This window comes from Aedes aegypti, chromosome 1 (assembly GCF_002204515.2).
Source record: "Aedes aegypti strain LVP_AGWG chromosome 1, AaegL5.0 Primary Assembly, whole genome shotgun sequence".
In the NCBI taxonomy this organism is placed as follows: Eukaryota; Metazoa; Arthropoda; class Insecta; order Diptera; family Culicidae; genus Aedes; species Aedes aegypti.
In genome coordinates this window covers 45,197,414-45,225,098 of record NC_035107.1, presented here as the reverse complement: position 1 = coordinate 45,225,098, position 27,685 = coordinate 45,197,414, and the positions used below count along the sequence as shown (strand labels likewise).

Genomic DNA, 27,685 nt, shown 5'->3' with positions numbered 1-27,685 from the left:
GAACACGGCGGAAAACATGAACTCGTTGTGGACGGAAATAAGTATACGATCCGTTTGACGATGAAAGATGGGGCCGTTGCGTCAAGCTGTTTGACCTCTCCGAGGATGTAACTGATCGCGAGATTACGTCGTTCTTGTCAGAATACGGTGAAGTTTTTTCAATCCGTGAGTTAATGTGGGACCAGGCATTGCAGGCATTCGCTCTCATTTGAGTATGAAGCACGATCAAAGCAAGCAGAGAAAAACATCCCATCTGTTGCGGTCCACGATCGTCATTGTATCGGAAGGTGTAACAAGTCTGATAAATGGAAGCAGCGAGCGAGAGCCCCAAAGAGAGAGCGATGATAAAATCAATTTTTCTCGCATGTTTACCGTTGGGGATAGGTGTTTTTCTTTACTGGCACGATAAACAATCCACGAACTTCCAATAGCAATAGTGTCCCCCAGGCTTGGAGCATGTTTAGAGGGGTTTTATCATACACTACTATCCCCCCAATCTGATCAAAGTTGTAGCAGTGTACGATAAACAGTCTCTCATAATGTGCAGCATGTTATGATAGTTACAGAGAGCGATACGTGAGAGGTTCTCCCAATTTTCTCAGGATTCAATCCCTGTGTGGGACTCGACGGCTATCCGACGGGTGTGCGAGTTGTTCGCATGATCGTTAAAAAGAACATCCCCTCTACCGTCATCATCGATGGACAATGGACAGCAGCACACGTGCAAGCATTGTATTGAGGTCATCCATAACGAAATCTCCTGCATTCAAAACAAGAAGCTTCTGGTCCAAAAACTTACCGCGGACCAGTTCAAACAATCATATGCATACGTTGCAAAACAAGCAGCGTCAAAGGTTAACGTGCCGAAACAATCAAGATCCAGAGCCTCATCGTCCTCCGCTCCGCGAATCAAACCATCAAGCGCACAAGCTCCAACAATAAGAGCACCAAAAGAAGCGGCAATTACAAATAACCCTAAATTAATTAACTTATTACGCGTGGTAAAGATGGACAAATTATGGGTGAAATTATGAAAAATAATCCACGTGCTCGGCTGGGATTCGAACCCAGGACTCTTGTATGCTAGACGAGCGCTTTACCAACTAAGCTACCGAGCCACTTGGTGACCCAATAAATGAGTTGGTTACAAGTTTAGAATTCAAATCCCTACAGACCACGCGGACCCCTTTCATAACCAATATCCATCCATCGCATGTTCATACACACGCGGATCGAGCGAGTGTGATTTATTTAGGGTTGAAACTGTTTGCCTATCGTACCTACATCGCGGATTGGATTACCGAACAGCTCTATATAAGTGTCAATTTATATTAGAGTGTTACTGCCTCTCAGTAGTAGTCATGTCGTCACTTGAGTGAGAACGACACGTTGCACAGTGGCCGCATCCCATACAAATGCTGGCCAAAAGTACAATTCTCACTTGAAACGTTCAAAAATGTTAATTGTTTGACAAAACATGATTTTTAGAGGTAATTTGCTAGAAATAGTCGCTGAAACAGAAAATCGATTACATTTGACAGAATTTGTTGAAAATATCACATTTTTTAATTTAATCAATGAAATCCGTATCCAGATAAAAATCAAATGAAACGTCATCATTCCGATACCAATTTGAAGTTAAATATCGTGGGCAAGCTCAAGGTGGATTTTGGATCTATTCGGGAGCTAAAAATGGTAGAAAATGCGATATTTATAACAAGCATGATGGCCTACTGGGCTGATTCGTAGTGTAAATAAAAAATATTTTTTCTTATCTTGGCGCAAAAATGCGCAAGTGAAGCCATAGTACATCGAATACTTTGGAATATTTGCCACACATTGAGGGGTAAACGATCATTTTAGAGCGTTTCCCAGATATCTTGCACCACCTTGGAAAACATGGCTTTTTTTTTGAAGGAGCTATATGTTATACACTTCTTGACATTCGCAAATGGTAAACATGTTAAATATGGTTCCAAATATCTTCAAAACAAAGCATAATGTATATTCTTTCGAATGAGACTGGTTGAGAAAAATTTGGTCATGATTTAGTACAGAAACTGCGATTTCTGTAGAACAACTTTCACGAAATTTGTAAAATTCAAAAGGCCAATTTCAGCTGACATCTCTCCAGGTCACATGCCGTGAACAATCGAAATATACACCGATCGATCTGAAACTTTGGGGAATTTTTATTCAATACTGAAGAAATCAAGAAAAAATATGCGAGAAAGAATTTGCAAACTTCATTTTTTTGACTTTTGGCCAGCTTTGGGCCACTGTGCGTTGATAGCCTTCCCACATTTTTACTTTTCCACAATACAGTTGTTTTGGAAGCGATGTAGGTACGATAGGAAAACAGTTTCAACACTAAATAAATCGCACTCGCTCGTTAATATTAACAATGTTAATGTTAATTAATATCAACACAATATCAAGCGAAACGAAACTCAACGCCCTTCGCACGTTTGCCAGAAACTACGACATTGACATCATGTTTCTACAAGAAGTGGAGAATGATAAACTATCGATTCTAGGATACACAGTTGTCTGCAATGTGGACCACGCGCGCCGTGGAACAGCCATCGCACTCAAAGAACACATTCAGTTTTCGAATGTCGAACGGAGCTTGGACAGTCGTTTATTAGCCATGCGAATAAACAACGTTACACTCGTTTGCCTATACGCACCAAGCGTTTCTCAGTACCGAGCTGAAAGAGAATTCTTTTTCAATAATACTGTAGCATATTATCTTCGTCACAACCCACAAAATGTGATCCTCGCTGGAGATTTTAACTGCGTTTTGCGCCAAAGTGATGCTACTGGTTCCAATCCCAGTCCCGCTCTTTCCGCTACTGTGCAACAACTCCTTCTTCGTGATGTGTGGGAAAAACCAGAGTCTATGAATGGAGAGTTGCGCGAAGAGGCTTCTTTGAATGGTTGTTCTTCTTCGTCTTCGAAAATAGTCCCTATCTGTTTTGCTGGTCTGCTCGATAGGTAGACGGTTTGGCAGTTCGATACGTAGATTTGGTTTCGCTCTTCGCGCAACTCTCCATTCATAGACTCTGGGAAAAACTTCGCCCTCGAATTCCTGGTCATACATTGATTACGCCAAATTCGACATCTAGACTAGACCGCATCTATGTTAGCGACAGGCTTTGCGAAAATTTGCGCTCCACCGACACTCACGTTTGCTCCTTTTCGGATCACAAGGCAGTAACAGCACGGATCTGCCTTCCCTATATCGGTAGAGAACCTGGTCGAGGTTTTGATGCTTACAACCACATCTCCTTACTACCGAAAATATGGCAGAATTCCAAAATCGGTGGCAGTATTGGATACGAAAACGTCGAGAATACCCATCGTGGATGACTTGGTGGATTACTTACGCGAAACCGAAGATAAAGTCATTCCAAAAATGGAAATCCAGCATTGTTTTCAACGATTTCCATCGCGAGCAGCAGCAGCTATACCATCGAGTCCAACAAGCATATACGACCGATACTACTTGGATCCCACCATGCTGCAAACCATCAATCGGATCAAAGCGCAAATGTTGACGCTGCAAAGGAATTTCACGAAAATGTTTACCGTTTCGACTCATATTCCGAACACTTAAGGCCAAGCGTGACTTCAAATGCATCTCATGGACATAAATTAGATGATACCTGTGAAAATTTCAATTCATTCGTCAAGTCTGATTGTTAGCTGTTGCGTGTGACGGTAAAAATATTTATTTTAACGAGCTTAGTGTTGGTTTTATGTAAAAGTATGGAACAACATTTTGATTCAAATGCCGAACACTGTGTTCATTCTGTCTCATATTCCGAACACCTTGATTCAAATTCCGAACAGCACGAATAAATCGTATTCAAATTAAAAATTTCGCAAATATATTAATCTGAGCTGGTTTTACTAGCCTCGAGCTAGAGAATCATCACTACTCCCGAGGTCTAAAACAGATTGAAATATGTTTAAATTGAATTTCAATTGACTGCCATTTCCTAGTAATTTGATGAAATATTTCAGTGAAACTTTTCAACCAAATCGCTATACAAAAAGTGAGTGTTCGGAATATGAGTCTGTTCGGAATTTGAGACAAAACGGTACTCGGATCAACGAAACCTACGTTGCCGGAGAAGCACTCTCCAGTTTTCAACTCGGAGAAAGACGGAAGAAAAGAGCAACAATATCACGTCTGAAGGTGGAGGAAGGAGTAACGTTAGAGCGATCGGGCGAAATCGAGCAGCATCTACTGCATTACTTTCAACAGCTATATGCGATGGACGAGAGTGGTGAATCAAACCGTCATGATTTCGATTGCGACCGGATCGTGCCCGATTACGATGAAATCAACGAAGCATGCATGAGCGAAATATCCACGTCTGAAATTCTCACATCAATTAGAAAGAGCGCTTCCCGAAAGTCTCCAGGCTCGGATGGTATACCAAAAGAGTTCTACGCTCGATCTTTTGATATCATCCATCGAGAGTTAAATCTTATCATGAACGAAGCACTAACCGGACGCTTTCCTCCGGAATTCGTAAATGGAGTTATAGTACTCGTCAAAAAGAGAGAAGCCGATCCCTATTAAATTTTGATTATAAAATTCTCTCCCGCGTGCTAAAAGCAAGACTGGGGAGTGTGGTGCAAGCCCACCCGATTCTCAGTGATAGCCAGAAATGTAGTAATTCCAATCGAAATATATTTCAGGCGACACTGTCTCTCAAAGATCGCATAGCTAAAACAATCCAGCGTAAACAGAGAGCCAAGGTCATCGCTTTCGATCTGGACCATGCTTTCGAGCGTGTTCAGCTCTCATTTTTGTACAGAACCATGTGCTCACTCGGGATAAATCGGGCGCTGGTCAATTTGCTGAGTCGAATCTCGTCATTGTCACCCTTGCGACTGTTGGTTAACGGACACCTATCGGCAGCATTTCCCATCCAACGCTCGTTCGTCAATGTTGCCCTCTCAGTATGTTACTCTTCGTGATATACCTCAATCCTCTCGTAAGCCACCTGGAACAGATTTGTGGAGAGGATCTAATCGTCGCTTACGCGGATGACATCACTGCGATCTGTTCGTCTGTGGAGAAAATAGAAGAAATGAGAACGCTCTTCATCAGGTTTCAATCTGTATCAGGGGGCAAAATAAACTGGCAAAAAATGAAGGCACTAGACGTCGGCTGCATTGTCCCGTAGCTTCGAGATTACGCTTTCGCTTCGTAAGCGGAAGGTCATGGGCAGGGCCGTACATTTTCGTTTCATTGAAAGCTTGCCTTTCAATTGAAACTCTACTGTTTCGTTTCAATTCGACGAACCTTTTCTTTCATCGCAGCAAGCGTAGTCTCTCATCTCTTTCGTGCTGCTTGTGCGTCGTTCGTCGTAAATCGGAGCCTCACCGCAGCGAGCTGGTCTTTCAATCGGTAGTCCCTAACTTTGGGAGCTGATTAATTCAAATGAACGACGTGGTGGCCCGCATAGTTTCTCTATCTTAATTAATTACTCAACAAGTTACATAATTACATTGCAAAAAATAGGTAAAATACAATTTAAAACATTTTGATAGATTTCAATGAAATTAAATAAAACGAAATTCTTACTCTTTCATTTCACCTTTCTTGTTCGTTGCTTTCTATTCGGATAACGAAACGAATGAGTGTGGAACGAAGAACGAAGCGACGCAGTTGTTCGTCACCATTGAGACGACACAACCAAGCCTTCGTGTTTCACAAAATGCTTTCGAAAATGCACAGCCCTGGTCATAGGTTCGATTCCCAATCCTCCCTCACAAAAAACTCCGTCCAGTCACCAGAAGACGCCGCACGAAGGACCGTGTATTGGGGAAACACATTCATCCTCCGTCAGTATCAGATGGTGACTGAGACCACGTATATGGCAACCCCAATCCCACCTAATGGATTTGACAGCAGCCAAGATCATTTGAGTATCCGCATTGAAATGCATTTGAGTATCCAACGGTTGCTTAGAACATGTTGGATTCAAAAGATGGCGTCGCCGCATACTGCTGACTGAGACAAACTGACCCTCTTTGTAGGCTGTTGCCTCACACGACACGGAAACATGGCAAAATGAACCACCGCACACCAATGGACTACGGCTACATGGATATGGATTGGACCAACGGCAGCTCTCTCCTCTACCTGCTCGGTTTGAGAGAAATAGCAATAAGGATATACCGTTTTGTCTCAAATTCCGAACAGACTCATATTCCGAACACTCGGTTTTTGTATGGCGATGTGGTTGAAATGTTTCGCTGAAATATGTCATCAAATTACATGAAAATGGCGATCAATTGCAATTCAATTTTAACGTCTTCCAATCTATTTTATTGCTCTGAAGTAGCAATGATTCTCTAGTTCGAGACCAGTAGAACTAGCTCAGATAAATTTATTTGCGAATTTATTCACTTGAATACGATTTATTCGTGCTGTTCGGAATTTGAATCAAGCTGTTCGGAATATGAGACAGAATGAACGCAGTGTTCGGCATTTGAGTCAAAATGTTGTTCCATACTGTTACGTAAAAGCAATACTAAACAAGTTCAAATAAACATTTTTATCAGTACACCCAACAGCTAACAATTGGACTTTGCGAAGGAATTAAAATTATCACAAATTTCAGCTAGTTTGTGCCTATCAGATGCTTTTGAAGTCGCTGTTGGTCTTAAGTTTTCGGAATATGAGTCAAAACGGTAAATAGATATGATAATCGGCATAGTAGTGGCCAAGTGCACGGAGTGCCTAATAAAAAAAATAACACTTTCATAACGTCTAAAATATGGTACCTATCATCAGTTCTCCCGCCGTGCAGTGTTCATTAGTGTGGGACAAAATTTAGATTCTCGCTCCAGTCCACTTTTTGGATTGCATTTAGGTCCCATAACAACTGTGCAAAATTTCAGCTCGATCGGAGAAAATATATTTTAGCACCAGCCGTTCAAAGTTTGTATGGGATTTACTATGGGAAAGCTTACTTTTGCAAAGAAAAATCACCAGATGTCGCCCATTGACCTCTATAAAAATTCTGAACACAGATCTCGATAGGTATTTCTACGATGAATAACATTGCCGAAGACCGCAAAGCGATCCGACACTTGTGAAAAAAGTTATTCAATGAAAACCTATTGGCAAGGCGACGCTGATTAACATGTAAAGGAATAACAATTATAACAAAATCGGGCAAAATTTTCGAATAGTCTTTTTTCAATTGTCATCTGCATCATTATTTCACCTGTTTTTCGTTTTAAAAATTAAAAAAACCTAACTGATGTCTTAAAAATGATGAATCTTTTTTTTCTCCCCTCTCAAAATTTTCGGATTTTTGAAGGGGGGGGGGGGGGGGTGACATAAAAGAAAATTAATATTTGTATCAGCCTTATTCCATGGTGATCAATTCAGACCAACAATTCCCGCCGACTTACCTGATGTTGGAGGAATGTACCAGCAATTCAGACAGCTTCCCCCGCTAATTCAACAAACTCCCACTTCTGACTCTATACACAAGTTCTTTTTAGAACAGACGGAAGCACCAAAAGTGGAACGTGGGTACCCGAACGTGGAAGCGTATATGGCAGTGTATCAATTCACGAAAAATAACCAGCTCAACTGTATATGATCGTGAACAGGAAAGTGGAACACAAGAAACTGTACTTCCAGATGGAACGCACTGACAACGAAGGTTGCTCTCACTGTAATGCAACAGTCGAGTCGTTGGAGCATAAATTCAGCGAGTATCAAAACGTTACAGGAGCATGGAGACTCATTAATACAAAATTCGCTACAGTTGTGGATGGGTGGCACCAGTTTTCGTTTGGGAATCTCATAAGACCTACTCTTGAGAACATTAGGTTTAGTACAAGAATTAAATTGTTGAGTTTGTTTGCTAAATACATCGACTATGTAAATACGTTCAACGATAGAATTGATATAGCAGAATTAGAGTTTCTATTAAACACACAAGACTGAAGAAATGATGAATTTGTACTTTTTATAATTCAATGACCAATAAAGCTTAAAAAAACACGACCGCAAATCCACCGATATATCATTCGCTCAATACCAACATTAAGGGGTCATGCACAAATGACGTCACGCTCCAAGAGGGGGGGGGGGGGGTTCAAGCCAAGCGTGACAAGTCTTAGAAAAATTTCGAAGGACTTATACAAATAACGTGACAAAGAGGGGGGGGGGGTCGAAAAAGTTAAAATTTTACGTCACATAATTTGTGTACCATCTCCAAGCATCAGCATCTACACACACAACTAAAACGCCGACTACACTACACAAAGTCTTTCCCCTGTGCCGGCTATTGCCAGTGTTTCTGGAAGCAATCGTGTAGTAGTTTCGGCAATGCCTGGAGCTGCGGGGCAAGACGTCCCACAGGTCAGTCTTTCTACTTTACCATACCAAACGACTGCTGGTGCGCCTTATATTTTTTCAGGATACGCCGCATCACCCCCATCTCCCGGAGAAGGCCCTTCGAGAGTTCATCGTAGAGACATTACGCAAAGCGCTTTCCCAGTGCGGGCTATTGTGGGTATTGACAGAACTAGTGTAATGGTTTCGACAGCAGCTGGCCGACCTCGAACCATGCTTTGTAGCTTTGCAGAAGACCAAAGTGAACCAGACTGTTGTCCCGCCAGACTTCGTTGGCAGAAACTACAAGTTGCTGCTAAACGCCAACTACTGGCAACACGGTGTAAGCTTTGCCTTCTGAGAAGGTATACTGTTCGAACATGTGCAAATCGACACCCTTTAATATCTCGCCACTGTTCGCCTTCACTCACTATTCCCGTCGAATTCAACCCAGTGCAAGGCGGCACTAGCTGAATTGTTCGACCAGAGGGAAGGTCCGATTTTACTCCTGGGTGGCTTCAACTCTCACCACATCGCATGGGGATCGCATCAATCAAGCACGCTTGGGCGATTCATAGCCGAAACAAATCTGACGAAATAAATGTAATCTTAAATGATGGCTCACTTACCCGCATCGTCCCAGCTTCGGGCAACACTTTGGCGATCAATGTGACCATCTGCTTGAAAAGTCTCGGAAAGAACTGTGATAAACGGCCAACACACTGCGTTGAAATCGGTAGCGACCCTCAGTTGTAACCCAACGGCCAAACGGATTCACGGATAACCCTGAAGAAGTAGCGGAAGAACTAGAGACGTACTACGGCGAACGATCGGTGACGTCTAGCTCAGGATCGGAAAGCGTCAATGTAAATAGAGATTGTCGTGCGACTTTTACATAGATGCTTGCCTCACTGTCATCGGACAGCGAGACAATGACAGAGATTTTCGTCTAATACCGGCAACGCGTACATCGTTGATATTACCCTAGCCGAGCTTCTGTGGGATTTTTAAATAGGGCGAGGTACCTCGACTGGTACCAATGGGATAGGGTACACGCTGCATCCACATCTTCCTGTATTCGCTAACTTTGTACTGCTGGAGCTGATGAATAAATTTTGGCAGAGCGGCGAGTTTTCTGCCTGCTGGACATCCATAAAACAGATAATTTGATTCAAAATTTAGCCGCTAGGTAGCGCTAGTGTGCAGGCTTAAATGAGCATCTGTCTCATCATCCAGATAAGATAGAAAGTTCAATCTTTCGACAAAGTTGATACTAAGTTCAAGGACATCTGAATTGCAAACAGTTTGGTTCTAAATTTTGCTGCTAGGTAGCGCAAGTGAGCATGTGAAATTGAGCATTCTAAACTAGCTATATGTTTGGTCCATATAAGATAGAAAGTTCGAGTCTTCGGAAAAATTGTTCAGAAAGTCAAGGGCATCCGGAAAACAGATTGATTCACATATTTTGAACTTCATACAAGTTCTATCTCATCATTTTGATAAGGAAGAATGTTTAAGTTTTTGGCAAAGTTGTTAGAAGGTCAAGGTAATCCGAAAGGCTAACAGTTTAGCTTGTAATTTTGTCACTAGATGGCGGTTGTGAACATGTTGACCTGTTTTGTGATCCTAATGAAAAAGCAAGTTCGACAAAGCTTCGACAAAGCTCTTCAGACAGCCAAAACAATCTGAACGTCACTGACGTTACTGCGTTCCGAGGTTGCCAAGAAAACCAACTTTTACTCTGGTTCTTCAACACTTTGGCATGATATGGAACATCAAGTTATGGACGGTTAACTGTTTTTAAATATCATGATTTAGTAAGATAGAATGGAGTTCTGTTTGATCTTTCGACCTTGACACTTGCTTTTGCCGGGGCGAGCGACGAGGGCAGGATCAAACATGTCGCGCGTCGGTCTCGTAAGTGAAAAAGTGGCGTGATCGGTGAGTTCGGTTGAAGAAAGTGAAAAAGTGCCGCGATCGGTTAGTTCTGTTTGATCTTTCGACCTTGACACTTGCTTTTGCCGTGGCGAGCGACGAGGGCAGGATCAAACATGTCGCGCGTTGGTCTAGTAAGTGAAAAAGTGGCATGATCGGTGAGTTCGGTTGGAGTAACTGAAAAAGTGCCGCGATCGGTTAGTTCTGTTTGATCCTTCGACCTTGACGCTTGCTCCTGGGCAGTGCGTCAAGAAAGCCTGAACAGTTTTTTTTTAATTCTTTTTGGGTCGCGCGCTTATTTTTTTTTTTTCCTGAGTGCTTTTTTATAGCCGAGCAAACGAGTGAAGCCGAAAGTGGATTGTGGCTGCTCAGTCAAGGATAACGGATCAATTGGTGAGCTCGTTTCATGCTACTATTTCTAATCTATAAACTATGTATGACTGCACATTCAATCGTTACATTGGTGGGATGTAAATATGATTTTTCAATAAACTATGGATGGTTCGTCACTGTGAGTGTCGACACAGACTCTGATTCATGATTTATTTATGTTTAACTTTTTTTTTTCAGAACACCTCTTATATACCTTTATTTTTGTAATTAAAAAAACTTTGAATGGTTCGACACTACAAGTGTAGACTTGCGAAAGGTTCACTTTATTCAACAAACTTTGGATGGTTCGCCACTGTAAGTGTCGGCATAAGAGTGTTCTATGATGTCCCAACCAATCGAGTTTTTTGTTTCTTTTCAAATGAGTAAAATATAATAAATGCTTTCGTCCTGACAGCTGTGAGAATGTTACATTTAGGTATTTGTTCAACAAACTTTGAATGGTTCGTCACCTCAAGTGTCGGCATAATTTTCCTCTACATAGAAATTGTTCATATCAAATGAAAATATTATATTTACGTATAAGCATGTATATATCTCACAAATCATTGTTTATCATGGTCTAATCGCTTATCAAAGTGAATCCTATGACCCAACGATCCTCCCCATTAACAAACATCCCTCCCAGTAACCTTTGTGGAGATGCAGAGGCAAACACGGTCTCCAAAAAGCAAAGGTTACACACTAACATTCCTTCCCCCAATCCCACCTGACTGCAAGGACGTGGCCGGCGCCGTTATTGACCCTGTATAAATAGAGGCACTGAATTATGCACACTGAAGAAGATTATGGCCAATCCCAGCCGAACTTCTAGTTGATTCTTTGTGCATTTTCACTGACTTCGGTCAATCACGGAATAGCAACCATTGATATGTGTAGTCAGTCTAAGCTAAGCTAAGCTAAGCTAATCATGATTTAGTAAGATAGAATGTCCATAATGTTGTTCAGATAGCCTTTGACATTTGGAAGTAGAAGTGATTAAGATCAGAATCATATCATATTCGAGTGATTCAGGTCTGATCCGTAGCATATTCTAGTGTTTCAGATTTGATGCATCTGTTAAAGATTAGGGTGTGTTAGCGCGAGTGATTCATGGCTGACGCACATCATATTCAAATTATTCAAGTCAGAAACTCTTCATATCCAAGTGATTCGGGATTAATTGTCTTTATATTCAAGTGATCCATGTTGATCAATGTCTGAACCTCTTTACATCCATGTGTTTCAGATTCAATTCACATCATAATCAAGTAATTCAGGTTTGATTTTCTGCATATTAAATAAATCATGTCAGATTCACTCTAAGTTCAAGGGACTCATGACTGATTTATTTCATTTTCAAGTTGATTCACTTCATATTCAAATGATTCATTTCCAAGTGAATCAATTCGCTCTGTAGTGATTCAATACCTGATTCACTTCATATTCAACTGTTTCAGGTTTGATTTGCCTTATGTTCAATTGATTTCAAGTGGTTCATGTCTGTTTCACTTCATTTTCAAGTGTTTCAAGCTTGATTCACTTTACATTCATATGACTCAGGATTGATTCACTCCATATTGAAGTGATTTAGGATTGGATCACTTCATATTTCAGTAATTCATTGCATATTCAAGTTTTTCAGATCTGATTGAAATTCAAGTGATGCAGGTCTGAATTACTTCATATTCACCTGTTTGAAGTATGAAATACTTGATATTCAAATAGTTAAAGTCTGACTCACTTACGTCATTTAGTTTTGTTTTTCTGTATTTTCCAGTTGATCAGGTATGATTCACTTCATGTTCAAGCAGTTTAGAGCTGATTCACTTAATTTTCAAGTGAATCATGAATGATTCACTTTATATTCAAGTGTTTCAGGTACGATTTACTGCAATTTAGAGAGATTCAGGACTGATTTACTTCATACTTGAGGACATTATTTCTGGTCCACTCCATCTTTGAGTGATTCAGGTCAAACTCATTCAATTACAAGCGATTCATGTCTGATTTACTTTATATTCAAGTGTTTAAAGTATGATTTAATTTTTCAGGCCTGTCATACTTTATATTTTAGTGATTCATGTCAGATTCACTTCATATACAAGTGATTCAAGATATTCAAGTGATTCAGGAAAGATTCACTTCATATTCAAGTGATTCAGAAATGATTCACTTCAAAGTCAAATGATTTATGTTAGATGCTCTTCACATTCAATTGATTGATAGATTGGCTTTTTATTATGGGGAAATTCAGCCCGAGGCTGGTTCATCCCCGCGTCTTCACATCCAAGTGATTCGTGTCGGGTTCATTGCGTATTCAAGTGCATCTGATCTAATTCACTTTATAGGCCTAAATTTATTTTCAAGTGATCCTGGATTGGTCTACCTAATTTTTAACAAAGCATGCCAGATTCACCTCATATTAAAGAGATTCAGATATGACATATTCAATAGTTTCAGGTCTAAATCACTATTTTCTATCTGATCTGGATCAGAAGATATAACTCGCTTGAAAACCTTAATTTTATTTGCTTAATAGTGGCACCGACCTTTTTATAATTCAAAGGTCTGCTTTCCGGATGTCCATGATCCTCCCAATTCTATTATGACCCCTTCTTACAACCATTTGACCCGAGATCCGCACATCCTAGGAGTCGGCAAACAAATTACCTGGGATCTCAGGAAATAAAAGTTGGGTATCAGTAAATCGTGCTTCGTTGCTAAGCACCCGGACAGTTTGTTAGCTGAGTTTCGGTTAAAATCTGGAAACCGACATTCGCAAAGCTGAGCCCTGAAAACAATCTAATACTACGTTCAGACTAGAGCTGGTATTACGTAATATAGGCTATCTTGATATAAACCGTCATACTTCTTATTTCCAGTGAAAACTAGATGCATGGTTTTTGATATCAAGAGAGCCTATATATTACGTAATATATGCTCTAGTCAGAACGTAGCATAAGTGTGCAACAGTGCATATTTCATTTTTCGAATCGTTTCTGATCAGCTGATCGCACATTTTATGAATAAAAAGTTTTGACAAGAGGCAGTTGCTTATCGTGTAAAAGTAACAGCAATATCATCAATGTTGTCGTTTCGAAAGATGGATCGATCTTCTCCAGTTTTTGGATCCATCTTACTCCAATGTTTTGGTGCATTGTGTTCCGTTCATTTTGTATTTTGAACAAATCCTTTTTTTGAATACTCAATGAAAATCAATATTTACGTGAAATAGATTGCTTTTGTGGAAAAAATACTTGATTTGACAATAGAAAACATTGTAAACTGCTGTATTCCGTTACAAGTTGATAGGACATATTTGTTATATTCAGGATTTAAATACTGAGAAAATTGAGAGTATCTCTCACTAAATGATCCCTGTAATAATCATGATCATCCGCTGCACATCATGAGAGTCTGTTTATCGTCTACAGTCTGTTTATCGTCTACAGCTCGGATTATATCAGGGGGATAACAATGCATGATAAAACCCATCTATACAAGCTTCATACCTGGGAGTCACTATTGCTATAGGATGTTCGGGACTGTTTACCATGTCAGAGAAGTAAACCTACCCCCAATGACAAATAAGTCAGAAAATGGGTTTTACCATCGCTCTCTCTTTGGAGCTCTCATTCACTGCTGCTGTTTATCAAGCTTGTTACAACTTGCGAAACATTGATGATCATGGACCGATACGGCTGCGATGTTTTTCTTCGCTTGCCTTTGATCGTGCTTCGAAATCAATCGAGAACGAATTCTGCAATGCCTGGTTATTTCCCTGTAAAATGCGGTTGAGTCTAAATGGACATTTTGAACCATCCTCCCCTTTTGTGGCATCTGTCCATACGGACTGTCCACAGGCGGGATGCATTGCGATAATGTCGTCGCATAAAGAAACGATTACCCGAGTTAATTTATACGGCTTACCGACGACGGAGTTGGACAGATTATACGCCTTTTCTTGGCTCCTCCTCGGGGTTATGGGATATGGGTCGGTCGGACAGGCTGATGTTCGGTGGCTTATCTCTGTTGTCTTTCGAAGGGACAGTATTGAAGAACAAGGCGCTTTTGCGGTTCCGTCCGGATAACCGTGTAAAATTATTAATCGATTACAATGGAACAATTATTGGGTGTAATAATTTAATATTAAATTACACGCTGATTTATGAGGGAAGGTTGTACGGTTGCGCTCGGGTCAGGATGATCGCTGGAGGTCATTCTTGCAGTTGGCGATTATAGTCGCGCTTATGGCTTTTTAAATAGTTGCGTCCTTATAGGAAAAGAGACAATTTATGTCCTACACAGATTTTATGCGACAGAAAAATCTCTACAAAAGTACAACCTTATTGCCGTTCTATGAATATTTGTTTCACAGTCTAGAATGATGACCTAGACAAGATCATTTGACAAATATGCGTACAAGAGCTGCATTTTCCACTATCTACTATGTTTTGAAAAAGGTTCGCGTTGTAACCACTTGAACGATGGAACTTCATGAGTATTTTTAATAAGGTACAACAGGGGAAGTGTTTCATAGGGATAAATAACATGGTCATTGTCATATTACCATATATTGTACAAGTACTTAAATATTTTCATTGTTATAAGTTATATTCTTACGTTCACACTAATACTATCGTAAAATTGGTACTACGCGTGCACTAACACAATCAAACTAGTAGACTGCGAAAAATAATGTTTTACAAAATTGTTTTCTGTTAATCACAATATGAAAACCGCTGATGCTATGATTGAATTGAATTGTTTTTACTGGATGGTTTTTTTGCCATAGTCAGGTATCTTTTCGAAATTAACTACCTCAGCTTAGTATTGTCTGCCAAATTTCGAACGTGTATTTCAACAGGACTGTAATTTGGATTGTAATTCTATTGAAATCTTCTTCGAAGCTATGAAAGTATGCAGAAATTCCAAGTACTCAAGAAATTTTACAACAGTAATGGGTCGTCGAACAATGACTCATGTTTCAGGAAGCCAAATATAACACGACGGAAAAATCTTCCACCAAGATTTATAGACCTCACAATGATTATAGCGATTCGAATAATAGCGAGTATTGTACCATTGGTGAACTTACTTCTTCAACGAGCCACTTGGTGGGCAATTCACTAATATTGCACAGCGCTCACAATTACTTTACGATTTAGACATTCAATTTCGCTGTAAATGCTGACATTTCCCCGCAAAGCTCATAATCCCAAGAAATGCTCACTGAAAAGCATAAAACACTGCACCATATAGGCCATAAAATGTACGTCTGTGCCACCGACGACAACAACGAGCAGGACCCATTGCCGTCGAGTGCGCATTCGTTTCGGTAGGGACGCATAGCAAATTGCAGACAAATTATCAATACCGTGGAATCACCTGGCGCAATAAAAGAAACGACCTTCACGCGTTTGCGCCTGCTTGAAATGTTTTTATTCGGTGCTACTTCTGCGTTTCGTGAGTTTGCCTCACGAAGGGGTCGAGGAAGGATTGCAGATACGAACTTGACCACCAATTCGAACAAGTACCATTTTTTGTGGTCCTTCTTTTCGACCGTATCCTATCAAATCTGCCACCGCTATCAAGTGATTAATCAATTCTACATGATCCAGTTTTTGCGGTACTTATCTCTGTGTCATTGCGGGATTCAGTGAGTTCTGCCAGCTAACACGAGATGGCATTTACGATAGTCTGGATGGTTGATTGATCGTGTTAGGGGCAATGGTGAGGATTTAAACAAGAATAACCAATCTTCTGAAAATGAAATCTTGATTCATATTGAGGAAAGTACTTTAACTCTACTTTGTATGGAGAACATTTCATACGAAATGTTTCAATTTTTGGAGTTTAAAAGTGATTAATTTTTAGGCTTGTTTTAATATGTATTTTCCAAAGATATCTAGGCAAATTTTTAATGCCTAACTGGCTTGGAAAGCTCTTTGGTGGTTTGACGATTTCAATTGATGATTTGACTTTTTTTTATAATTTTCATAAGCTATCCTGAATTTAAATCAGAGTTAGGCAAAAGTGAGGCAGCGTCTGGAATAAGAATCATGAAATAATCACATATTTCTATTACACAATTCGAAAGTTGAGTGATTTGAAGGCTCGATAAAGCGGAGGAATCAAACAAAATGATTTATTTTATATAATTTCTGATGAGTTATACTTCACTGACGCCTTAAGTGCCCATAATATGAATCCTAATCAAGTAGGGGTGTCGTGTTACGACTATTTTTTAGAAAATTGAAACGATAAATAAGACAGGCCAAGTTTGAATGAGAACGTGTGGTTATGATTGGCGCTGTCGTTTCATTGTTGCTCAGAAGTTACTCAGAACAAACTCAACATTGAAATTTGGAAGTTGTATTACTTTATATTGAACTTAATGGTAGTAAAATAAACTTTTACTGCTCATTTGCTCACACATCAAGGACAAGCTACACCTTCTTGACTCTCTTGTAGAGACCTCTGCGAATACTTTTGTGGATATTTGTGATTAGGCTTGTGTTTAAATTTTCGAGAAAAATTCTGTCGTAACGATTGAAGTGTCCGCGAACGTACATTTGGAATTCGAAAGCGAAATTGTAGTGAAGTTGAAAGATGACAGCTTCATGGAGATTTATATGAAGACTTTATGGTGATTTCTTTGGAGACTGATGCACATTGGTTCAGAGCCCTAAAAACGTGCGTTTTTTAGTTTTCGATGTCTGAACGTGGTTTTAGAAGGATGGTATGTTCTGAAGAGTTGGAGAATATTCCTTAAGCTTTATTTTGATATAAAAATAATTGTGATCTCTCCACCTAGCAGTGCAGTGTGAAAATATTTTTTTCTTTATTTGCTCAAATCGACTAGCAGTCTTCAGCAAAGTTGTAGATAATGATAATTGAAAAAATTTCTTCTACGGCACCAACTTTGTACAAACGTTTGTTCAAGAGTAACTGTGCATTTTGTATAAAATATTCGTAAAATCAGATTCTTTTAAATAACTTTTTCCATTACGGTTTTAGTATAAATGTTTGTTCTAGAAAGTTGTCAACAATCGAAAAATCATTGTTTTTCTCGAAAAAACAAACTTTCTATCTCACCTTCTTTCCAAGTTATTAACAATTTTAGTCTCAAAATATCATGGCAAGCGGCAAAAAGCGGCAAACCAAACAACTTCCATCTGAAAGACATTCTTTTAGGCTAACGATCATGCATTGTTTCAATTTGTTCTTTCGTGTTCCAATGCTCATTAGGTACTACAGTTTATGGACTCATGATATTTTGAGACTAAAAGTGACTATTTTTTAACTCAAATTGTTAATAACTTTAGAAGAAGATGAACAAACGTTTGTACAGAGTTGCTGTCTTAGAAGAAAAATTTTCAATTATCATTATCTACAACTTTGCTGAAGATTGCTACTCGATTTGAGCATATATAGAAAACAATATTTTCACACTGCACTTCTAGGTGAATTGATCACAATTATTTTTATATCAAAATAAAGCTTAAGGAATATTCTCCAACTCTTCAGAACATACCATCCTTCTAAAACCACGTTTAGACAACGAAAACTAAAAAAACGCACGTTTTTACGGGCTCTGAACCAGTGTGTGATGTGGTGGTAGGCCATTTGGCATAAAGTCGTTTGGCATAAAGCCGTTTGGCATAAAGTCGTTTGGCATAATGGTCATTTGGCATAAAGTCGTTTGGCACAACGGTCGTTTGGCATAATGGTCGTTTGGCATAATAGTCGTTTGGCATAATGAATCTGAAACCAAGAATTTCTTAAGATGAGATTCATTTTTACGTTTCTATTGTATCTTTCTGATGACATCAGGCTTGTTGTGGAGTTAATAATTGATACAAAATGTCACTTTATTCTACAATCATATGCTCTTGAATAAACTAAAGCATATTAGTAAAGTTATTGTAAATAATATTTAATAATTTATGCAGAAATTACCCTTCTTTCAAATATTAATTCTTCTTTTGAGTTCCGCTATAATATTTTGCACTGAAGATATAGGCATAAAAACTGTTGATTTGAAATTGAAACAAATTTCACCTTCTTTTATAGGCTGTTCTTTTGAGATTTCTTTATTTTTTAGATATTTTGTTGTTGCCAACTGACAAAATGGCGGCAATTGATAACATTGATCTGCTCAAGTTATTAGCGAAAAGATAAATCGATTACTGCAGTTACTTTGATGGGTTGTGCTACTTTTCCCGTAATGTCGGTTCCCCGAATGTCGTCACCCCGAACGCCAGTATTCCAAATACCAGTTCCCCAAATATCCCGCTTCAACAAAAAGTCCACTTCCCCGAAAAGTTTGTGACACTCATTTTTGTCGTAACTTCAAAAATTTCAGGGTGGTGAACGAACTGGCCATCTGATATGCACCCTTCTTTATTTAATTGGCGGTTCTTTCGAGTTTTACCGTCCTCAATATTTTTGCCAACATGTGTATAGCCAAGAATGACAGAATACCTTTTCGGGGAACCGACATTCAGAGAAACGACATTCGGGGAAAAGTAGGGCAAGAGCTATATGACTCTTAACGCAATTTTTGATGTATTTTCGTTTTATTATGCCACAATCTTCTATTGATTTAATCATAAATTTTGCCTTCTTCTAAAAATAGGCTGTTCTTTATATTTATACTGTTTTAAATTTTATCATTTAGTCAAGCTAAATGTTCACCATTTATATATTTCGCAATTCTTGCAAGATGTGCTGTTAGAATAATAATTGCTTTGGAACCTGTAAATATTCAACATATTTTTTGCAAACACAAGATCTCCTTTCAAGATATGCTAGAAAATATTATTTCATTCACAAATTTTCCCTCCTTTCGATAACAGACAGTGTTTTTGATGTACACTTTCAAAATTAAAATTTATATTGAATCTTTCAAAAGTTTTGCCACATATATTTTCTTTCAAAAATGTGTTGTTCATTTGAGTTATGTTGTGAGAAGATATTTAGTGCTAGAGCCTTAAACATTTTAAACGAAAAATAATCTGCACTCGTATATAGGCTTTTTTTGCATTATGCTGCAATAGTGTAGATCTTTGGATAAGAGCTTTTAATGTTTTGCAAATAATTTTTTTCTTTCTTTGGATAAGAGCTTTTAACATTTTGCAAATAAATTTTTTCTTCTTCTACCAAGTAATTTTCATCAAGTGTTACGTACAAACTGGGACAGAGCTTGATCTGCAGCAAAATATGTGCGTTCTCTTTATTAATAACTGCGAACTTTCTTTGCCAATTTACTATTTTCAAATATGTATATCGCAACAACTCAACGATACTTTATGTTCTGGGATGTGGAGAAAATTATTATTCCGAAAAGATCTTCCACCAGACCCGTCACGAGTTTTATTTAGTTATGCTCTCTAATGTCACTACAATTTTTGACATTCATAGCTTGGATTATCTCTGAACGACCACCACGCTCATTGAGAAACTTCGAAAAAAAAATGCTATGGGCTCAGTGGTGTTGATCTCGGTAAAAGCTTCGAAAATGCCAATATTCATTCTAACTCAATCATTATGCCAAACGGTCATTATGCCAAACGGTCATTATGCCAAATGACCATTTTGCCAAACGACTTTATGCCAAACGGCTTTTTGCCAAACGACTTTATGCCAAAAGGGGTACAATCGTGTGATGTAGAGACCTCGGATGAGGTTTTGGTGGAGACTGTCGCTGAGACATTTAATTATTACTTCATGAAGACTTCTGTGAAGACCCCGAAGAAGAGTTCTAAATATTCTTCATTGATGACGTTCGCAGAAGACTTGGCAACCGGAATAAACGAACAAGAACTGTTATGTCAGCAACAAAGGACTGTTCATGTCATAAAGTGGACAATTTGTTTATGTTACATCCGTTTTATTTATTTATGAAATCTTCATCGGTTGTCTGTACATCGTTCAACTACTATTCTACGATATTATAAAAATAAATGATCTAGCAAAATGCTTTTGGTTGAAGAACTACAGTGTTTTCCAAAACTCCTAGGAGAAGCTGTTCTTCAATGTTAAACATTATTTTTCGCAAAACAAAAAAATCTGCTATCCATGAAAAAAAAAAAATAAGTTGATATCCTTTACTATTCTTCTTAAAGTAGAGCTTTTAAAACGCCAACATTTTTTCACTAATCTTTGACATTAGGTCGCTCTAGTGGTTTATCCACTTATGGCTAAACTTGCTGAAATACTATCCTTTTACTCCCAGCAGAAAAGTGACGTTGAAAGCGTGTTCAAACATGGATAATAAAGAAACTTTATATGTTTAATAGATAGCAAACTCGTGAGTTTTAACCGTATTCTAAAAGCACAAATCTTACCTTTTCCGATTGTTTTATTCAAAAATCTCGTACTTTTAAAACATGTACGCATCTATACCGATCTACAGCAATTTGTAAACGATTTTCTTCAAATATTTCGATCGGTAATGCATACAAAATAAATGAGATTCCATTACAACACTGTTGCCAATATTGATGATTTTCATTGTGCTTTGAAAGGTCTTCCAAAAATATTTAATTCGTTTCTCTATAAGCAACTCAATGCAGGCGCAGATTATTTTTCAAATAAAGGGTATATTAGTACATGCGTCCGGACGTACTTTAAACCAAAAAAATCTTTCATTTCAGTTCCCATTAAATTTAAAATATTTTTTTAAATCGCTGGAAATAGTTATTGTTATACCTGGAAAATTGTTCAAAAATTCAAAAATTACTTGATATTTTTTAGGATGCTTCTATTTAAGATGCTTTTGTGGAACAAGCCCGTATTGAAAATAAAAAATATAGATTACCGACTTTTTCAACCAATTTCTAATCATTGATTTTTAATAGCTTCAAAATCAACCGTTCTAAATGTGTGAAATTCTATTATTTTGGTGACTTTTTGATTATCACAACATCGTACAATATTAGTCCAACAACGTACATGAATCAGATCACGTTTCATAGATATTCAGGGCCAACCAAGCTCGAAGCTGCACCCTGTCTTGCTAGATTGTCGGCGATTTCATTCCCCTCAATTCTACATGTGAATGCCTTCAGAGCATTCAAAACTGCTTGACTGTGCGAGAAAATACAGATCCTATAGTTCCTTTTGAGGCAATCATTTGTACAGTCAATGATGGCTTGTATTTCAGCTTGGAACACAGTGGGACTGCACCGCATAACGATTACCTTGCTGATACCAGGACCGAACACTTCAGCTCCGGTATTGTCGCCCATTTTTGACTCGTCGGTATAAAATACAGCTTTGGGACATTTCGTCGAATGACATTTGGTCGAATGACGTTTAGTCGAATGACATTTGGTCGAAAGTACATTTGGTCGAAAGGACATTTGGTCGAATGGCTTTGGAAAATTTATTTTGGTCGAATGATGTTTAGTTGAACGGAATCATTTGGAAAAATTGATTATATTTTACTAAGTTTCGCAAAGTTGATAAGATAACGTATTCTTTTGAATAATCTGAATTATTCACTGTTGTTGTATAAATAATGGGACATTTTATGTAATCTTATTTTTAAATTCAATATAAATTTTTACTTGTGATTTGAAGTTATGCGAAAATCTAGGATTTCAATGATTATTTAAATGTACTTTTCGGTAGTTTTTTTTTTTAAATTTTAATTTATTAAGAATTATTTGTAATTTATTATTCTTTTAAAATATAATCATTCTTTGAAAAACTGCTCAACAAGTTATGTTATTGCTCATCGATGTGAACTTAATGTTTTCTTCATTTATTATTCTTTTGAAATAGCATCGTTTGTCATAATGAAGATCAGCTCATCTGATGGAAGCATTCGGAGAGAGTGCTCGGGATTTTTCTTTGAATTCCGGGTCTTGCAGCTCATGGACGTGGATAAAAATTTTGATTGCGGAAATCAGAACTCTACTTATGACCAATTGGCTTATTGTGACTTCCAGCTTAATAACATTCCTCAAGCAAATATATGGCTTTACTGACAGTGTTGATGACCTCGGGTGAATATCAGAGTTTGTAGTATAAGCTTTGTATTATTAAAAATGAAAACTGTGCTAATTCTGTGCATCGCGTAAGGGAAGACGAGTTGACTGAGGTGAAAAAAGTTGGCTTGTTTCCATTTAAGATCAGCTCATCTCGAATCTCAGAACATGCCTGAACGAAAAAGCAGCATGAAACATAAAATAAACGTAAGAAATAGATTGATACCTTGGAATAACCATCAAATTGAATATCAATGTTTTGCTAATCGCATATAGATTGTTGGTAAAATGGCTGTTACTTTTTCAATTATTCAATCATTCTTGCATAAGCGACACAATGCTACATACTTTTTAGACTCGAGCACTATTCTTTCCACGAAATGTCAGTTCGACCAAATATCATTTGCTTTCTGTTTCAACTAAACCTTTTCGACCAAATGTCCATTCGACGAGATGTCCGTTCGACCAAATGTACTTTCGACCAAACATCATTCGACTAAATGTCATTCGACCAAAGGTCTTTCGACCAAATGTCATAGATTCATAAAATACAATAGAACCTGGACGTAAACTTGGCCCACCAGAATCCCAAATATAGCGGCTTGGTTTAACCACTCCTGGACAATCCTTAGTTTGTTGCTCATGTTCGTGAAGGTGCTTGACGAAATACACGTCTGGAAAAGCAACTATCGATTGCTGTTGAAGGACGAAGAAAGTTATGTATGATGTGTTATGAATACCTGGAAACTTGCTCTGGAGCATATTATGTTGAGATTTAAGTAAAGACTTATGTAAAGATATGTTTGAAGCCTTCTGTGGAGATCCCTGAGGAAACCTATGTGGAGTTCTTTATTGAGACTTATTTCGACACATCCGTAAAAAGTGATGTGAAATTTCTCTGGAGATTTGCACCAGAGTTTCCAAAGGGATTCCTTCGGGTATTTCAAGAATCCATCCGGGATATCCCGCAAGAACTCCTCCTGGTATTTTCTCCGTGAATTTCTTAGGGGATTTCCAAAAGCAATTTCTTTGTAACGGATTTCACGCCAACTAGACAAAGGGATTGGCAGCACCCCTTCAGAATTCAATGAAACTTTTGGGTGTGAAGACTATGTGAAACTAAGATACTTTACATACTTTGTTTTTTCAAAATCGATCTAGACTAACATTTGGAAAAGGTCAAAGTTTTTTTTTTTACTTTTTTTATAAACCCGTATAACTCGAAAACGGTAAGACCTACAAAAAAGTGTTGTATGGGGGGCTGTCGTGAAATTTCCTGACGTTTTAGAGAAAAATATTGAAAAAATAAAAACACATTTTCTACACTGAAAAAAAAAAAATTCAAAACTTTAAAGTCGATTTAAAAAAACGGTCATTTCTGATTTTGATCATCCTTAAGCAAAAAGTTTCGTAATTAAATTTACTAAAAGTCGTCCATACATTGCAAATTGGGCATATCTAAGGGAAAAAAGTTTTTCTAACATCGAATTTTTTAAGTCCTAAAGTTTTTTTTTTACTTTTTTTTATAAACCCATATAACTCGAAAGCGGTAAGACCTACAAAAAAGTGTTGTATGGGGGGCTGTCGTGAAATTTCCTGACGTTTTAGAAAAAAATGTTGAAAAAATAAAAACACATTTTCTACACTGAAAAAAAAAATCAAAACTTTAAAGACGATTTAAAAAAAACGGCCATTTCAGATTTTGATCATCCTTAAGCAAAAAGTTTCGTAATTAAATTTACTAAAAGTCATCCATACATTGAAAATTGGGCATATCTAAGGGAAAAAAGTTTTTCTAACAACGAATTTTTCAAGTCCAAAACTGAATTTTTTTTCAAAGATTTTGTTCTAAACCGTCAAATATGATCGTGTTTTCATGTGATAAATGAGTTTGAATCAGAAATAAATTGATTTTTTTATTGAGATTATTAAAAAAACGGAATTATGCAGTGATTATGTTTTTTAAATGAAGACAATCTATGGATTTCACCTCTGCCTATGAGAAAATCAACTCCGTCTAACAATCCGACGGATATTTATGGTTCGAAAGATTGCAAACATTGAAAAGGAACAAACTGATCCATACCCCATTAAATTTTCTTCTAGAAAATACTACTAAACGTACCTGCGTTACAAGCCAGATGAATAAGAAATAATGTTTGTATTGTTATCTACCTAAAATGTCCGTTAACGACCTGAGTTACTCAACAATAACCGCGTGAGTGTATAGAAAGATAGGTATTTAACTTATAATTGTCGTTCTACCTATGCATATAACTATTTAAGCTTGATGTCAATAAAACTCTTTTCATTTTATCTAAGTCATTTGTGAAAAGAAGTTAAAGATGGATCAACAAGATTTTTTTCGCACATTAAAATTTCGAGATGTTGCGCCGGTATAAACAATTCTAAGTGCAGGCGTAGCCAGTTGCGAAACTTGTCACCAACAATGATCGAACATATACGTGCTATGGGATATAGTCATCAGCTTGTTGAAACTATGCATATTTGTGAGTCGTGTCGCTTAGTAATCAGGCTCCACAGAAGTCCGCCTAAGAAAAAACATATATACATATCATACAAAACGCTGCTCAAGGATATCACTGGAATAATTTCCAAGCAACGATACACCCATTCGAGATTTACCATAAAAAAGATAATAAATTGAAAACGTTAGTTTTATTATAATATCAGAAGTGTTGACCCATGATACAGTAGCAGTTCAGCTATTTATTTCAAAATTGATAAATTTTGTTAAACAAAAAAATAAATTTCTCAAAAGTTATTTTTATGTCAGCGGCAGCTCATTATAAAAATAGAAAAAAATTTTGCCAGCTTATGTAATTTCAAGAAAATATATGGATTGGAAGCAGAATGGCACTTTTATGCCACATCCCACGGCAAAGGCCCCTGTGACGGTATTGGTGGCACTCTCAAGCGAATGGCAAAAAGAGCAAGTCTTGCAAAAGACTATGGAAACACAATCGCAACTCCGCGAGAACTATTCGACTGGGCAGTGAAACAAACTGATACATGTATCACCAAATCAAATTTCTGTTATATATCTAATGAACAGTATGTTAAAATGTCAGAGGAATTGATGGAATTGTTTGGTAAGGTTAAAACTGTCTCTGGTACCCAAAAATATCATTGTTTTATGCCTATTAGTGATACACAAATTGCAGCCAAACGGTATACCAATTCAGAGGATGAACCAAAAATATTCAATTTATTCAGTAAAGCCCAAAAATAATGTATATATTCATGTGCAGATACTACGTTTTAGGATATATAGCAATAATAAAAATAATGATGCATGATAAAAAAACACGACTTTTATTTTATAAGCATAATATTGACCCTTTCCAGACACCTGTTAAAATTGGCTTTGACCAAATAAGAAATAAAATATTATTGTGATATCTTTCCAACCATTAAAAACCCATCGGATTGTTAGACGGAGTTCATTTTCTCATAAGCGGTTTGGTGCGAGATCAATTGTATCTAATTAAAAAAAAAAACTCTGTATAATTCCGTTTTATTTCTTTTAACTACTCCCAATAAAACAAATATAATCTATTTTGTGATTAAAACTCATTTATCACTTCAAAATATGAGCATACTAGATTATTTAAAGCGAAATAAAAAAAAATCAAAAAAAAAATTTTGGACTTAAAAAATTTGTTGTTAGAAAAACTTTTTTCCCTAAAATATGCCCGATTTGCAATGTATGGACGACTTTTAGTAAATTTAATTACGAAACTTTTTGCTTAAGGATGATCAAAATCTGAAATGGCCTGAAATCGACTTTAAAGTTTTGAATCATTGTTTTTTTGGTGTAGAAAATTTTTTATTTTTTCAATATTTTTCTCTAAAACGTCAGCAAATTTCACGACAGTCCCCCATACAACACTTTTTTGTACGTCTTACCGTTTTCGAGTTATACGGGTTTATAAAAAAAGTAAAAAAAAAAAACTTTGACCCTTTCCAAATGTTAGTCTAGATCGATTTTGAAAAAACAAAGTATGTAAAGTATCTTAGTTTCACATAGTCTTCACACCCAGAAAGTTTCATTGAATTCTGAAGGGGTGCTGCCAATCGCGTGTCGAGTTGGCGTGAAATCCGTCTTGTGGATTTCGTGAAGGAATTTCTCTGGGAATTTCTCTGGGGATTTGCAGAAAGAGTTTCTACGGAGATTTCCTCCGGAGATTTCTTTTAGGAATTCCTCTGGAAATTGCATCTGGAATTTCCTCCAGGAATTCCTTAGAAGATTTTCATAAGAAATTGGGCTGAGAATTTCCTTCAGGAATTCCACCAGCAACTACAAGGATTCCCGCGGAGATATCCCCCAAGACCTTTTTTAATCAAGAATTTTTCCGGGGATTTCAATGATTCTTCCGGGGATTATCCCTCTAGGGATTTTCTCTAGAAATTATTCCGGGACTTTCCTCAGGGAATTCCTCCAAAAATTGGTCCGTGGATTACCTCCAAAAATTCTTCCGGGGATTTGCTCCCTTTGAGACTTTTCCCCAAGAATTCCTGCGGGAATTTCGTCCAGGAATTCCTTTGGGGATTTTGTACAGAAATTCTTTCGGGGATTTCCTAAAGGGATTTTAGTAAAAAATTCCTCCGGAGATTTTTTCAAAGAATTCATCCCGAGATTTCCTCTAGAAATTTCTCTAGGGAATTGCAAAAGGAATTTTTCCAGAGATTTACTCAAGAAATTCCTCCTGGAATTTCAAAGATTCCTCCGGGGATTATCTCCAAAAATTCCTCTCGGGACTTCGTCCAGAAACTATTCGGGGTATTTCCTCCAGAAATTGCTCCAGTGATTTCCTTTAGAAATTCTCACAGGGAGGAGTTCCACCAAAAACTCCTCTGGCGATTAGCTCCAGAGGTTTTATTTTTCAAATATTCATCTGGGGATTTTGTATTTCCCCCTGGAATCCCCCCGAAGTTCCTCCAGGAATTTTTTTCGCCCAGAAATTGTTTTGGAGTT

General features: G+C 37.7%; 1 protein-coding gene and 1 non-coding gene across 2 annotated transcripts in view; one reads left to right on the top strand and one right to left on the bottom strand.

Moving 5' to 3' along the window:
* LOC5566240 overlaps nucleotides 1-27,685 on the top strand; it is a 323,292-nt gene that overhangs the window by 193,964 nt on the left and 101,643 nt on the right. The window lies entirely within an intron of this gene.
* On the bottom strand, nucleotides 1,047-1,118 carry Trnaa-agc. The gene has a single exon. It is a non-coding gene; the product is annotated as a tRNA-Ala (tRNA).